This window comes from Astatotilapia calliptera, chromosome 3, assembly GCF_964374335.1.
Source record: "Astatotilapia calliptera chromosome 3, fAstCal68.1, whole genome shotgun sequence".
NCBI classification, from domain to species: domain Eukaryota; kingdom Metazoa; phylum Chordata; class Actinopteri; order Cichliformes; family Cichlidae; genus Astatotilapia; species Astatotilapia calliptera.
This window is the reverse complement of record NC_137424.1, coordinates 24,301,578-24,315,860: the sequence shown is the minus strand read 5'-3', so window position 1 is coordinate 24,315,860 and position 14,283 is coordinate 24,301,578. Positions and strand designations below refer to the sequence as shown.

Here is a 14,283-nt window from a genome sequence, read left to right as displayed (position 1 = left end):
ACTTACACCACACCAGTGCCTGTGGCTTCTGGCTGAGGCCACTTACACCACACCAGTGCCTGTGGCTCTTGCTCATGCCACTTACACCACACCAGGGCCTGTGGCTGCTGGCTGAGGGCACTTACACCACACCAGTGCCTGTGGCTGCTGGCTGAGGCCACTTACACCACACCAGGGCATTAGTTGCTATTGAGGCCACTTACACCACACCAGGGCCTGTGGCTGCTGGCTGAGGCCACATACACAACACCAGGGCCTTAGTTGCTATTGAGGCCAATTACACCACACCAGGGCCTGTGGCACTGGCTGAGGTCACTTACACCACACCAGGGCCTGTGGCTGCTGGCTGAGGCCACTTACACCACACAAGGGCCTGTGGCTGCTGGCTGAGGCCACCCACACCACACCAGGGCCTGTGGCTGCTGGCTGAGGCCACTTACACCACACCAGGGCCTGTGGCTCTTGCTCAGGCCACTCATATCACACCAGACCCTGTGCTTCTGGCCGAGGCCATCTTCACCAAACCAGGCCCTGTGCTGCTTGCTGTGGCCATGTACAACACACCAGGCCCTGTGCTGGTTCCTGAGGCCATCTTCAACAATCCAGGGCCTGTGCTGTTAGATAAATGCCAAACTGAGCCTTTGGGTTAGGGTATTATGCAAACATGCAGGTATGGTTATAGGATTGTCTTCGTAACTTCAGGTACTTGCCACCTAATCAGTTGAATCCATAAATTGAGACATTGTGCTGGGGCCAGCAGCTTACGGCCATACCACCCTGAGCACGCCCGACCTCGTCTGATCTCGGAAGCTAAGAAGGGCTGGGCTTGGTTAGTACTTGGATGGGAGACTGCCTGGGAATACCTGGTGCTGTAAGCCTTTCATTTTCATGTCATTGAACCGCTTTTGATCCAGAGAAGGGGTGTATTAAAAGACCAACAGCAGCTGCCCATTAATGAGGGCACATTAACGACACTGCTTTTGGCTGTTTTCCAATGTCTTGTGCTGCTAGCTGATGCCACCTACACCACACCAGGGCCTGAGTGACCGGCTGGGGCCACTTACACCACATCAGGGCCTGTGGCTCTGGCTGAGGCCACTTACACCACACCAGGGCCTGTGGCTCTGGCTGAGGCCACTTACACCACATCAGGGCCTGTGGCTGCTGGATGAGGCGACTTACACCACACCAAGGGCCTGTGGCTGCTGGCTGAGGCCACCCACACCACACCAGGGCCTGTGGCTGCTGGCTGAGGCCACTTACACCACACCAGGGCCTGTGGCTCTTGCTCAGGCCACTCATATCACACCAGACCCTGTGGCTCTGGCTGAGGCCACTTACACCACACCAGGGCCTGTGGCTCTGGCTGAGGCCACTTACACCACATCAGGGCCTGTGGCTGCTGGATGAGGCGACTTACACCACACCAAGGGCCTGTGGCTGCTGGCTGAGGCCACCCACACCACACCAGGGCCTGTGGCTGCTGGCTGAGGCCACTTACACCACACCAAGGGCCTGTGGCTGCTGGCTGAGGCCACATACACAACACCACGGCCTTATTTGCTTCTGAGGCCACTTACACCACACCAGGGCCTGTGGCTGCTGGCTGAGGTCACATACACCACACCAGGGCCTTAGTTGCTATTGAGGCCAATTACACCACACCAGGGCCTGTTGCTCTTGCTCAGGCCACTTACACCACACCAGGGCCTGTGGCTCTTGCTCAGGCCACTTACTCCACACCAGGGCCTGTGGCTCTTGCTCAGGCCACTCATATCACACCAGGCCCTGTGCTTCTGGCCGAGGCCATCTTCACCAAACCAGGCCCTGTGCTGCTAGCTGTGGCCATGTACAACACACCAGGCCCTGTTCTGGTTCCTGAGGCCATCTTCAACAATCCAGGGCCTGTGCTGTTGGATAAATGCTAAACTGAGCCTTTGGGTTAGGGTATTATGCAAACATGCAGGTATGGTTATAGGATTGTCTTCGTAACTTCAGGTACTTGCCACCTAATCAGTTGAATCCATAAATTGAGACATTGTGCTGGGGCCAGCAGCTTACGGCCATACCACCCTGAGCACGCCCGACCTCGTCTGATCTCGGAAGCTAAGCAGGGCTGGGCTTGGTTAGTACTTGGATGGGAGACTTCCTTGGAATACCTGGTGCTGTAAGCCTTTCATTTTCATGTCATTGAACCGCTTTTGATCCAGAGAAGGGGTGTATTAAAAGACCAAAAGCAGCTGCCCATTAATGAGGGCACATTAACGACATTGCTTTTGGCTGTTTTCCAATGTCTTGTGCTGCTAGCTGATGCCACTTACACCACACCAGGGCCTGAGTGACCGGCTGGGGCCACTTACACCACATCAGGGCCTGTGGTTGCTGGCTGAGGCCACTTACACCACACCAGGGCCTGTGGCTGCTGGCTGAGGCCACCTACACCACACCAGGGCCTTACTTGCTATTGAGGCCAATTACACCACACCAGGGTCTGTGGCTCTTGCTCAGGCCACTTTTACCACACCAGGGCCTGTGGCTGCTGGATGAGGCGACTTACACCACACCAAGGCCTGTGGCTGCTGGATGAGGCCACTTACACCACACCAGGGCCTTAGTTGCTATTGAGGCCACTTACACCACACCAGGGCCTGTGGCTCTGGCTGAGGCCACTTACACCACACCACGGCCTTATTTGCTTCTGAGGCCACTTACACCACACCAGGGCCTGTGGCTCTGGCTGAGGCCACTTACACCACACCAGGGCCTGTGGCTCTTGCTCAGGCCACTTACTCCACACCAGGGCCTGTGGCTCTTGCTCAGGCCACTCCTATCACACCAGGCCCTGTGGCTGCTGGCCGAGGCCACTTACACCACACCAGGGCATTAGTTGCTATTGAGGCCACTTACACCACACCAGGGCCTGTGGCTGCTGGCTGAGGCCACCTACACCACACCAGGGCATTAGTTGCTATTGAGGCCAATTACACCACACCAGGGTCTGTGGCTCTTGCTCAGGCCACTTACACCACACCAGGGCCTGTGGCACTGGCTGAGGCCACTTACACCACACCAGGGCCTGTGGCTGCTGGCTGAGGCCACTTACACCACACCAGTGCCTGTGGCTTCTGGCTGAGGCCACTTACACCACACCAGGGCCTGTGGCTGCTGGCTGAGGCCACTTACACCACACCAGTGCCTGTGGCTTCTGGCTGAGGCCACTTAGACCACACCAGGGCCTGTGGCTCTTGCTCAGGCCACTCACATCACACCAGGCCCTGCGCTTCTGGCCGAGGCCATCTTCACCAAACCAGGCCCTGTGCTGCTAGCTGTGGCCATGTACAACACACCAGGCCCTGTGCTGGTTCCTGAGGCCATCTTCAACAATCCAGGGCCTGTGCTGTTAGATAAATGCTAAACTGAGCCTTTGGGTTAGGGTATTATGCAAACATGCAGGTATGGTTAAAGGATTGTCTTCGTAACTTCAGGTACTTGCCACCTAATCAGTTGAATCCATAAATTGAGACATTTTGCTGGGGCCAGCAGCTTACGGCCATACCACCCTGAGCACGCCCGAACTCGTCTGATCTCGGAAGCTAAGCAGGGCTGGGCTTGGTTAGTACTTGGATGGGAGACTACCTGGGAATACCTGGTGCTGTAAGCCTTTCATTTTCATGTCATTGAACCGCTTTTGATCCAGAGAAGGGGTGTATTAAAAGACCAAAAGCAGCTGCCCATTAATGAGGGCACATTAACGACATTGCTTTTGGCTGTTTTCCAATGTCTTGTGCTGCTAGCTGATGCCACCTACACCACACCAGGGCCTGAGTGACCGGCTGGGGCCACTTACACCACATCAGGGCCTGTGGCTGCTGGCTGAGGCCACTTACACCACACCAGGGCCTGTGGCTGCTGGCTGAGGCCACTTACACCACACCAGGGCATTAGTTGCTATTGAGGCCAATTACACCACACCAGGGTCTGTGGCTCTTGCTCAGGCCACTTACACCACACCAGGGCCTGTGGCACTGGCTGAGGCCACTTACACCACACCAGGGCCTGTGGCTGCTGGCTGAGGCCACTTACACCACACCAGGGCCTGTGGCTGCTGGCTGAGGCCACTTACACCACACCAGGGCCTGTGGCTGCTGGCTGAGGCCACTTACACCACACCAGGGCATTAGTTGCTATTGAGGCCACTTACACCACACCAGGGCCTGTGGCTGCTGGCTGAGGCCACCTACACCACACCAGGGCATTAGTTGCTATTGAGGCCAATTACACCACACCAGGGTCTGTGGCTCTTGCGCAGGCCACTTACACCACACCAGGGCCTGTGGCACTGGCTGAGGCCACTTACACCACACCAGGGCCTGTGGCTCTGGCTGAGGCCACTTACACCACACCAGGGCCTGTGGCTGCTGGCTGAGGCCACTTACACCACACCAGGGCCTGTGGCTGCTGGCTGAGGCCACTTACACCACACCAGTGCCTGTGGCTTCTGGCTGAGGCCACTTACACCACACCAGGGCCTTAGTTGCTATTGAGGCCAATTACACCACACCAGGGTCTGTGGCTCTTGCTCAGGCCACTTACACCACACCAGGGCCTGTGGCACTGGCTGAGGCCACTTACACCACACCAGGGCCTGTGGCTGCTGGCTGAGGCCACTTACACCACACCAGTGCCTGTGGCTGCTGGCTGAGGCCACTTACACCACACCAGGGCATTAGTTGCTATTGAGGCCCCTTACACCACACCAGGGCCTGTGGCACTGGTTGAGGCCACTTACACCACACCAGGGCCTGTGGCTGCTGGCTGAGGCCACCTACACCACACCAGGGCATTAGTTGCTATTGAAGCCAATTACACCACACCAGGGTCTGTGACTCTTGCTCAGGCCACTTACACCACACCAGGGCCTGTGGCACTGGCTGAGGCCACTTACACCACACCAGGGCCTGTGGCTGCTGGCTGAGGCCACTTACACCACACCAGGGCCTGTGGCTCCTGGCTGAGGCCACCTACACCACACCAGGGCATTAGTTGCTAATGAGGCCAATTACACCACACCAGGGTCTGTGGCTCTTGCTCAGGCCACTTACACCACACCAGGGCCTGTGGCTCTGGCTGAGGCCACTTACACCACACCAGGGCCTGTGGCTGCTGGCTGAGGCCACTTACACCACACCAGGGCCTGTGGCTGCTGGCTGAGGCCACTTACACCACACCAGTGCCTGTGGCTTCTGGCTGAGGCCACTTACACCACACCAGGGCCTTAGTTGCTATTGAGGCCAATTACACCACACCAGGGTCTGTGGCTCTTGCTCAGGCCACTTACACCACACCAGGGCCTGTGGCACTGGCTGAGGCCACTTACACCACACCAGGGCCTGTGGCTGCTGGCTGAGGCCACTTACACCACACCAGTGCCTGTGGCTGCTGGCTGAGGCCACTTACACCACACCAGGGCATTAGTTGCTATTGAGGCCCCTTACACCACACCAGGGCCTGTGGCACTGGTTGAGGCCACTTACACCACACCAGGGCCTGTGGCTGCTGGCTGAGGCCACCTACACCACACCAGGGCCTGTGGCTGCTGGCTGAGGCCACTTACACCACACCAGGGCCTGTGGCTGCTGGCTGAGGTCACTTACACCACACCAGGGCCTGTGGCTGCTGGCTGAGGGCACTTACACCACACCAGTGCCTGTGGCTTCTGGCTGAGGCCACTTACACCACACCAGGGCCTGTGGCAGCTGGCTCAGGCCACTTACACCACACCAGGGCCTGTGGCTGCTGGCTGAGGCCACTTACACCACACCAGGGCCTGTGGCTGCTGGCTGAGGCCACTTACACCACACCAGTGCCTGTGGCTGCTGGCTGAGGCCACTTACACCACACCAGGGCATTAGTTGCTATTGAGGCCCCTTACACCACACCAGGGCCTGTGGCACTGGCTGAGGCCACTTACACCACACCAGGGCCTGTGGCTGCTGGCTGAGGCCACCTACACCTCACCAGGGCATTAGTTGCTATTGAGGCCAATTACACCACACCAGGGTCTGTGGCTCTTGCTCAGGCCACTTACACCACACCAGGGCCTGTGGCACTGGCTGAGGCCACTTACACCACACCAGGGCCTGTGGCTCTGGCTGAGGCCACTTACACCACACCAGGGCCTGTGGCTGCTGGCTGAGGCCACTTACACCACACCAGTGCCTGTGGCTTCTGGCTGAGGCCACTTACACCACACCAGGGCCTGTGGCTCTTGCTCAGGCCACTCACATCACACCAGGCCCTGCGCTTCTGGCCGAGGCCATCTTCACCAAACCAGGCCCTGTGCTGCTAGCTGTGGCCATGTACAACACACCAGAACCTGTGCTGGTTCCTGAGGCCATCTTCAACAATCCAGGGCCTGTGCTGTTAGATAAATGCTAAACTGAGCCTTTGGGTTAGGGTATTATGCAAACATGCAGGTATGGTTAAAGGATTGTCTTCGTAACTTCAGGTACTTGCCACCTAATCAGTTGAATCCTTAAATTGAGACATTGTGCTGGGGCCAGCAGCTTACGGCCATACCACCCTGAGCACGCCCGACCTCGTCTGATCTCGGAAGCTAAGCAGGGCTGGGCTTGGTTAGTACTTGGATGGGAGACTGCCTGGGAATACCTGGTGCTGTAAGCCTTTCATTTTCATGTCATTGAATCGCTTTTGATCCAGAGAAGGGGTGTATTAAAAGACCAAAAGCAGCTGCCCATTAATGAGGGCACATTAACGACATTCCTTTTGGCTGTTTTCCAATGTCTTGTGCTGCTAGCTGATGCCACCTACACCACACCAGGGCCTGAGTGACCGGCTGGGGCCACTTACACCACATCAGGGCCTGTGGCTGCTGGCTGAGGCCACTTACACCACACCAGGGCCTGTGGCTGCTGGCTGAGGCCACTTACACCACACCAGGGCCTGTGGCTGCTGGCTGAGGCCACCCACACCACACCAGGGCCTGTGGCTGCTGGCTGAGGCCACTTACACCACACCAAGGGCCTGTGGCTGCTGGCTGAGGCCACATACACAACACCACGGCCTTATTTGCTTCTGAGGCCACTTACACCACACCAGGGCCTGTGGCTGCTGGCTGAGGTCACATACACCACACCAGGGCCTTAGTTGCTATTGAGGCCAATTACACCACACCAGGGCCTGTTGCTCTTGCTCAGGCCACTTACACCACACCAGGGCCTGTGGCTCTTGCTCAGGCCACTTACTCCACACCAGGGCCTGTGGCTCTTGCTCAGGCCACTCATATCACACCAGGCCCTGTGCTTCTGGCCGAGGCCATCTTCACCAAACCAGGCCCTGTGCTGCTAGCTGTGGCCATGTACAACACACCAGGCCCTGTTCTGGTTCCTGAGGCCATCTTCAACAATCCAGGGCCTGTGCTGTTGGATAAATGCTAAACTGAGCCTTTGGGTTAGGGTATTATGCAAACATGCAGGTATGGTTATAGGATTGTCTTCGTAACTTCAGGTACTTGCCACCTAATCAGTTGAATCCATAAATTGAGACATTGTGCTGGGGCCAGCAGCTTACGGCCATACCACCCTGAGCACGCCCGACCTCGTCTGATCTCGGAAGCTAAGCAGGGCTGGGCTTGGTTAGTACTTGGATGGGAGACTTCCTTGGAATACCTGGTGCTGTAAGCCTTTCATTTTCATGTCATTGAACCGCTTTTGATCCAGAGAAGGGGTGTATTAAAAGACCAAAAGCAGCTGCCCATTAATGAGGGCACATTAACGACATTGCTTTTGGCTGTTTTCCAATGTCTTGTGCTGCTAGCTGATGCCACTTACACCACACCAGGGCCTGAGTGACCGGCTGGGGCCACTTACACCACATCAGGGCCTGTGGTTGCTGGCTGAGGCCACTTACACCACACCAGGGCCTGTGGCTGCTGGCTGAGGCCACCTACACCACACCAGGGCCTTACTTGCTATTGAGGCCAATTACACCACACCAGGGTCTGTGGCTCTTGCTCAGGCCACTTTTACCACACCAGGGCCTGTGGCTGCTGGATGAGGCGACTTACACCACACCAAGGCCTGTGGCTGCTGGATGAGGCCACTTACACCACACCAGGGCCTTAGTTGCTATTGAGGCCACTTACACCACACCAGGGCCTGTGGCTCTGGCTGAGGCCACTTACACCACACCACGGCCTTATTTGCTTCTGAGGCCACTTACACCACACCAGGGCCTGTGGCTCTGGCTGAGGCCACTTACACCACACCAGGGCCTGTGGCTCTTGCTCAGGCCACTTACTCCACACCAGGGCCTGTGGCTCTTGCTCAGGCCACTCCTATCACACCAGGCCCTGTGGCTGCTGGCCGAGGCCACTTACACCACACCAGGGCATTAGTTGCTATTGAGGCCACTTACACCACACCAGGGCCTGTGGCTGCTGGCTGAGGCCACCTACACCACACCAGGGCATTAGTTGCTATTGAGGCCAATTACACCACACCAGGGTCTGTGGCTCTTGCTCAGGCCACTTACACCACACCAGGGCCTGTGGCACTGGCTGAGGCCACTTACACCACACCAGGGCCTGTGGCTGCTGGCTGAGGCCACTTACACCACACCAGTGCCTGTGGCTTCTGGCTGAGGCCACTTACACCACACCAGGGCCTGTGGCTGCTGGCTGAGGCCACTTACACCACACCAGTGCCTGTGGCTTCTGGCTGAGGCCACTTACACCACACCAGGGCCTGTGGCTCTTGCTCAGGCCACTCACATCACACCAGGCCCTGCGCTTCTGGCCGAGGCCATCTTCACCAAACCAGGCCCTGTGCTGCTAGCTGTGGCCATGTACAACACACCAGGCCCTGTGCTGGTTCCTGAGGCCATCTTCAACAATCCAGGGCCTGTGCTGTTAGATAAATGCTAAACTGAGCCTTTGGGTTAGGGTATTATGCAAACATGCAGGTATGGTTAAAGGATTGTCTTCGTAACTTCAGGTACTTGCCACCTAATCAGTTGAATCCATAAATTGAGACATTTTGCTGGGGCCAGCAGCTTACGGCCATACCACCCTGAGCACGCCCGAACTCGTCTGATCTCGGAAGCTAAGCAGGGCTGGGCTTGGTTAGTACTTGGATGGGAGACTACCTGGGAATACCTGGTGCTGTAAGCCTTTCATTTTCATGTCATTGAACCGCTTTTGATCCAGAGAAGGGGTGTATTAAAAGACCAAAAGCAGCTGCCCATTAATGAGGGCACATTAACGACATTGCTTTTGGCTGTTTTCCAATGTCTTGTGCTGCTAGCTGATGCCACCTACACCACACCAGGGCCTGAGTGACCGGCTGGGGCCACTTACACCACATCAGGGCCTGTGGCTGCTGGCTGAGGCCACTTACACCACACCAGGGCCTGTGGCTGCTGGCTGAGGCCACTTACACCACACCAGGGCATTAGTTGCTATTGAGGCCAATTACACCACACCAGGGTCTGTGGCTCTTGCTCAGGCCACTTACACCACACCAGGGCCTGTGGCACTGGCTGAGGCCACTTACACCACACCAGGGCCTGTGGCTGCTGGCTGAGGCCACTTACACCACACCAGGGCCTGTGGCTGCTGGCTGAGGCCACTTACACCACACCAGGGCCTGTGGCTGCTGGCTGAGGCCACTTACACCACACCAGGGCATTAGTTGCTATTGAGGCCACTTACACCACACCAGGGCCTGTGGCTGCTGGCTGAGGCCACCTACACCACACCAGGGCATTAGTTGCTATTGAGGCCAATTACACCACACCAGGGTCTGTGGCTCTTGCGCAGGCCACTTACACCACACCAGGGCCTGTGGCACTGGCTGAGGCCACTTACACCACACCAGGGCCTGTGGCTCTGGCTGAGGCCACTTACACCACACCAGGGCCTGTGGCTGCTGGCTGAGGCCACTTACACCACACCAGGGCCTGTGGCTGCTGGCTGAGGCCACTTACACCACACCAGTGCCTGTGGCTTCTGGCTGAGGCCACTTACACCACACCAGGGCCTTAGTTGCTATTGAGGCCAATTACACCACACCAGGGTCTGTGGCTCTTGCTCAGGCCACTTACACCACACCAGGGCCTGTGGCACTGGCTGAGGCCACTTACACCACACCAGGGCCTGTGGCTGCTGGCTGAGGCCACTTACACCACACCAGTGCCTGTGGCTGCTGGCTGAGGCCACTTACACCACACCAGGGCATTAGTTGCTATTGAGGCCCCTTACACCACACCAGGGCCTGTGGCACTGGTTGAGGCCACTTACACCACACCAGGGCCTGTGGCTGCTGGCTGAGGCCACCTACACCACACCAGGGCATTAGTTGCTATTGAAGCCAATTACACCACACCAGGGTCTGTGACTCTTGCTCAGGCCACTTACACCACACCAGGGCCTGTGGCACTGGCTGAGGCCACTTACACCACACCAGGGCCTGTGGCTGCTGGCTGAGGCCACTTACACCACACCAGGGCCTGTGGCTCCTGGCTGAGGCCACCTACACCACACCAGGGCATTAGTTGCTAATGAGGCCAATTACACCACACCAGGGTCTGTGGCTCTTGCTCAGGCCACTTACACCACACCAGGGCCTGTGGCTCTGGCTGAGGCCACTTACACCACACCAGGGCCTGTGGCTGCTGGCTGAGGCCACTTACACCACACCAGGGCCTGTGGCTGCTGGCTGAGGCCACTTACACCACACCAGTGCCTGTGGCTTCTGGCTGAGGCCACTTACACCACACCAGGGCCTTAGTTGCTATTGAGGCCAATTACACCACACCAGGGTCTGTGGCTCTTGCTCAGGCCACTTACACCACACCAGGGCCTGTGGCACTGGCTGAGGCCACTTACACCACACCAGGGCCTGTGGCTGCTGGCTGAGGCCACTTACACCACACCAGTGCCTGTGGCTGCTGGCTGAGGCCACTTACACCACACCAGGGCATTAGTTGCTATTGAGGCCCCTTACACCACACCAGGGCCTGTGGCACTGGTTGAGGCCACTTACACCACACCAGGGCCTGTGGCTGCTGGCTGAGGCCACCTACACCACACCAGGGCCTGTGGCTGCTGGCTGAGGCCACTTACACCACACCAGGGCCTGTGGCTGCTGGCTGAGGTCACTTACACCACACCAGGGCCTGTGGCTGCTGGCTGAGGGCACTTACACCACACCAGTGCCTGTGGCTTCTGGCTGAGGCCACTTACACCACACCAGGGCCTGTGGCAGCTGGCTCAGGCCACTTACACCACACCAGGGCCTGTGGCTGCTGGCTGAGGCCACTTACACCACACCAGGGCCTGTGGCTGCTGGCTGAGGCCACTTACACCACACCAGTGCCTGTGGCTGCTGGCTGAGGCCACTTACACCACACCAGGGCATTAGTTGCTATTGAGGCCCCTTACACCACACCAGGGCCTGTGGCACTGGCTGAGGCCACTTACACCACACCAGGGCCTGTGGCTGCTGGCTGAGGCCACCTACACCTCACCAGGGCATTAGTTGCTATTGAGGCCAATTACACCACACCAGGGTCTGTGGCTCTTGCTCAGGCCACTTACACCACACCAGGGCCTGTGGCACTGGCTGAGGCCACTTACACCACACCAGGGCCTGTGGCTCTGGCTGAGGCCACTTACACCACACCAGGGCCTGTGGCTGCTGGCTGAGGCCACTTACACCACACCAGTGCCTGTGGCTTCTGGCTGAGGCCACTTACACCACACCAGGGCCTGTGGCTCTTGCTCAGGCCACTCACATCACACCAGGCCCTGCGCTTCTGGCCGAGGCCATCTTCACCAAACCAGGCCCTGTGCTGCTAGCTGTGGCCATGTACAACACACCAGAACCTGTGCTGGTTCCTGAGGCCATCTTCAACAATCCAGGGCCTGTGCTGTTAGATAAATGCTAAACTGAGCCTTTGGGTTAGGGTATTATGCAAACATGCAGGTATGGTTAAAGGATTGTCTTCGTAACTTCAGGTACTTGCCACCTAATCAGTTGAATCCTTAAATTGAGACATTGTGCTGGGGCCAGCAGCTTACGGCCATACCACCCTGAGCACGCCCGACCTCGTCTGATCTCGGAAGCTAAGCAGGGCTGGGCTTGGTTAGTACTTGGATGGGAGACTGCCTGGGAATACCTGGTGCTGTAAGCCTTTCATTTTCATGTCATTGAATCGCTTTTGATCCAGAGAAGGGGTGTATTAAAAGACCAAAAGCAGCTGCCCATTAATGAGGGCACATTAACGACATTGCTTTTGGCTGTTTTCCAATGTCTTGTGCTGCTAGCTGATGCCACCTACACCACACCAGGGCCTGAGTGACCGGCTGGGGCCACTTACACCACATCAGGGCCTGTGGCTGCTGGCTGAGGCCACTTACACCACACCAGGGCCTGTGGCTGCTGGCTGAGGCCACTTACACCACACCAGGGCCTGTGGCTGCTGGCTGAGGCCACCCACACCACACCAGGGCCTGTGGCTGCTGGCTGAGGCCACTTACACCACACCAAGGGCCTGTGGCTGCTGGCTGAGGCCACATACACAACACCACGGCCTTATTTGCTTCTGAGGCCACTTACACCACACCAGGGCCTGTGGCTGCTGGCTGAGGTCACATACACCACACCAGGGCCTTAGTTGCTATTGAGGCCAATTACACCACACCAGGGCCTGTTGCTCTTGCTCAGGCCACTTACACCACACCAGGGCCTGTGGCTCTTGCTCAGGCCACTTACTCCACACCAGGGCCTGTGGCTCTTGCTCAGGCCACTCATATCACACCAGGCCCTGTGCTTCTGGCCGAGGCCATCTTCACCAAACCAGGCCCTGTGCTGCTAGCTGTGGCCATGTACAACACACCAGGCCCTGTTCTGGTTCCTGAGGCCATCTTCAACAATCCAGGGCCTGTGCTGTTGGATAAATGCTAAACTGAGCCTTTGGGTTAGGGTATTATGCAAACATGCAGGTATGGTTATAGGATTGTCTTCGTAACTTCAGGTACTTGCCACCTAATCAGTTGAATCCATAAATTGAGACATTGTGCTGGGGCCAGCAGCTTACGGCCATACCACCCTGAGCACGCCCGACCTCGTCTGATCTCGGAAGCTAAGCAGGGCTGGGCTTGGTTAGTACTTGGATGGGAGACTTCCTTGGAATACCTGGTGCTGTAAGCCTTTCATTTTCATGTCATTGAACCGCTTTTGATCCAGAGAAGGGGTGTATTAAAAGACCAAAAGCAGCTGCCCATTAATGAGGGCACATTAACGACATTGCTTTTGGCTGTTTTCCAATGTCTTGTGCTGCTAGCTGATGCCACTTACACCACACCAGGGCCTGAGTGACCGGCTGGGGCCACTTACACCACATCAGGGCCTGTGGTTGCTGGCTGAGGCCACTTACACCACACCAGGGCCTGTGGCTGCTGGCTGAGGCCACCTACACCACACCAGGGCCTTACTTGCTATTGAGGCCAATTACACCACACCAGGGTCTGTGGCTCTTGCTCAGGCCACTTTTACCACACCAGGGCCTGTGGCTGCTGGATGAGGCGACTTACACCACACCAAGGCCTGTGGCTGCTGGATGAGGCCACTTACACCACACCAGGGCCTTAGTTGCTATTGAGGCCACTTACACCACACCAGGGCCTGTGGCTCTGGCTGAGGCCACTTACACCACACCACGGCCTTATTTGCTTCTGAGGCCACTTACACCACACCAGGGCCTGTGGCTCTGGCTGAGGCCACTTACACCACACCAGGGCCTGTGGCTCTTGCTCAGGCCACTTACTCCACACCAGGGCCTGTGGCTCTTGCTCAGGCCACTCCTATCACACCAGGCCCTGTGGCTGCTGGCCGAGGCCACTTACACCACACCAGGGCATTAGTTGCTATTGAGGCCACTTACACCACACCAGGGCCTGTGGCTGCTGGCTGAGGCCACCTACACCACACCAGGGCATTAGTTGCTATTGAGGCCAATTACACCACACCAGGGTCTGTGGCTCTTGCTCAGGCCACTTACACCACACCAGGGCCTGTGGCACTGGCTGAGGCCACTTACACCACACCAGGGCCTGTGGCTGCTGGCTGAGGCCACTTACACCACACCAGTGCCTGTGGCTTCTGGCTGAGGCCACTTACACCACACCAGGGCCTGTGGCTGCTGGCTGAGGCCACTTACACCACACCAGTGCCTGTGGCTTCTGGCTGAGGCCACTTAGAC

The 14,283-nt window shown here is 57.5% G+C and overlaps 8 non-coding genes across 8 annotated transcripts; all 8 read left to right on the top strand.

Annotated features, from left to right (window-relative positions):
* The first annotated feature begins 759 nt into the window (after positions 1-759).
* LOC145427054 (5S ribosomal RNA) lies at positions 760-878 on the top strand. The gene has a single exon (XR_013907778.1). It is a non-coding gene; the product is annotated as a 5S ribosomal RNA (ribosomal RNA).
* Positions 879-2,055: 1,177 nt separating this feature from the next.
* On the top strand, positions 2,056-2,174 carry LOC145426794 (5S ribosomal RNA). The gene has a single exon (XR_013907511.1). It is a non-coding gene; the product is annotated as a 5S ribosomal RNA (ribosomal RNA).
* A 1,368-nt stretch (positions 2,175-3,542) lies between these two features.
* Positions 3,543-3,661, top strand: LOC145426723 (5S ribosomal RNA). The gene has a single exon (XR_013907438.1). It is a non-coding gene; the product is annotated as a 5S ribosomal RNA (ribosomal RNA).
* A 2,904-nt stretch (positions 3,662-6,565) lies between these two features.
* Positions 6,566-6,684, top strand: LOC145426544 (5S ribosomal RNA). Its single transcript, XR_013907254.1, has one exon. It is a non-coding gene; the product is annotated as a 5S ribosomal RNA (ribosomal RNA).
* Positions 6,685-7,584: 900 nt separating this feature from the next.
* LOC145426793 (5S ribosomal RNA) lies at positions 7,585-7,703 on the top strand. The gene has a single exon (XR_013907510.1). It is a non-coding gene; the product is annotated as a 5S ribosomal RNA (ribosomal RNA).
* A 1,368-nt stretch (positions 7,704-9,071) lies between these two features.
* Positions 9,072-9,190, top strand: LOC145426712 (5S ribosomal RNA). The gene has a single exon (XR_013907425.1). It is a non-coding gene; the product is annotated as a 5S ribosomal RNA (ribosomal RNA).
* Positions 9,191-12,094: 2,904 nt separating this feature from the next.
* On the top strand, positions 12,095-12,213 carry LOC145426543 (5S ribosomal RNA). The gene has a single exon (XR_013907253.1). It is a non-coding gene; the product is annotated as a 5S ribosomal RNA (ribosomal RNA).
* Positions 12,214-13,113: 900 nt separating this feature from the next.
* LOC145426792 (5S ribosomal RNA) lies at positions 13,114-13,232 on the top strand. Its single transcript, XR_013907509.1, has one exon. It is a non-coding gene; the product is annotated as a 5S ribosomal RNA (ribosomal RNA).
* Positions 13,233-14,283: the final 1,051 nt, after the last annotated feature.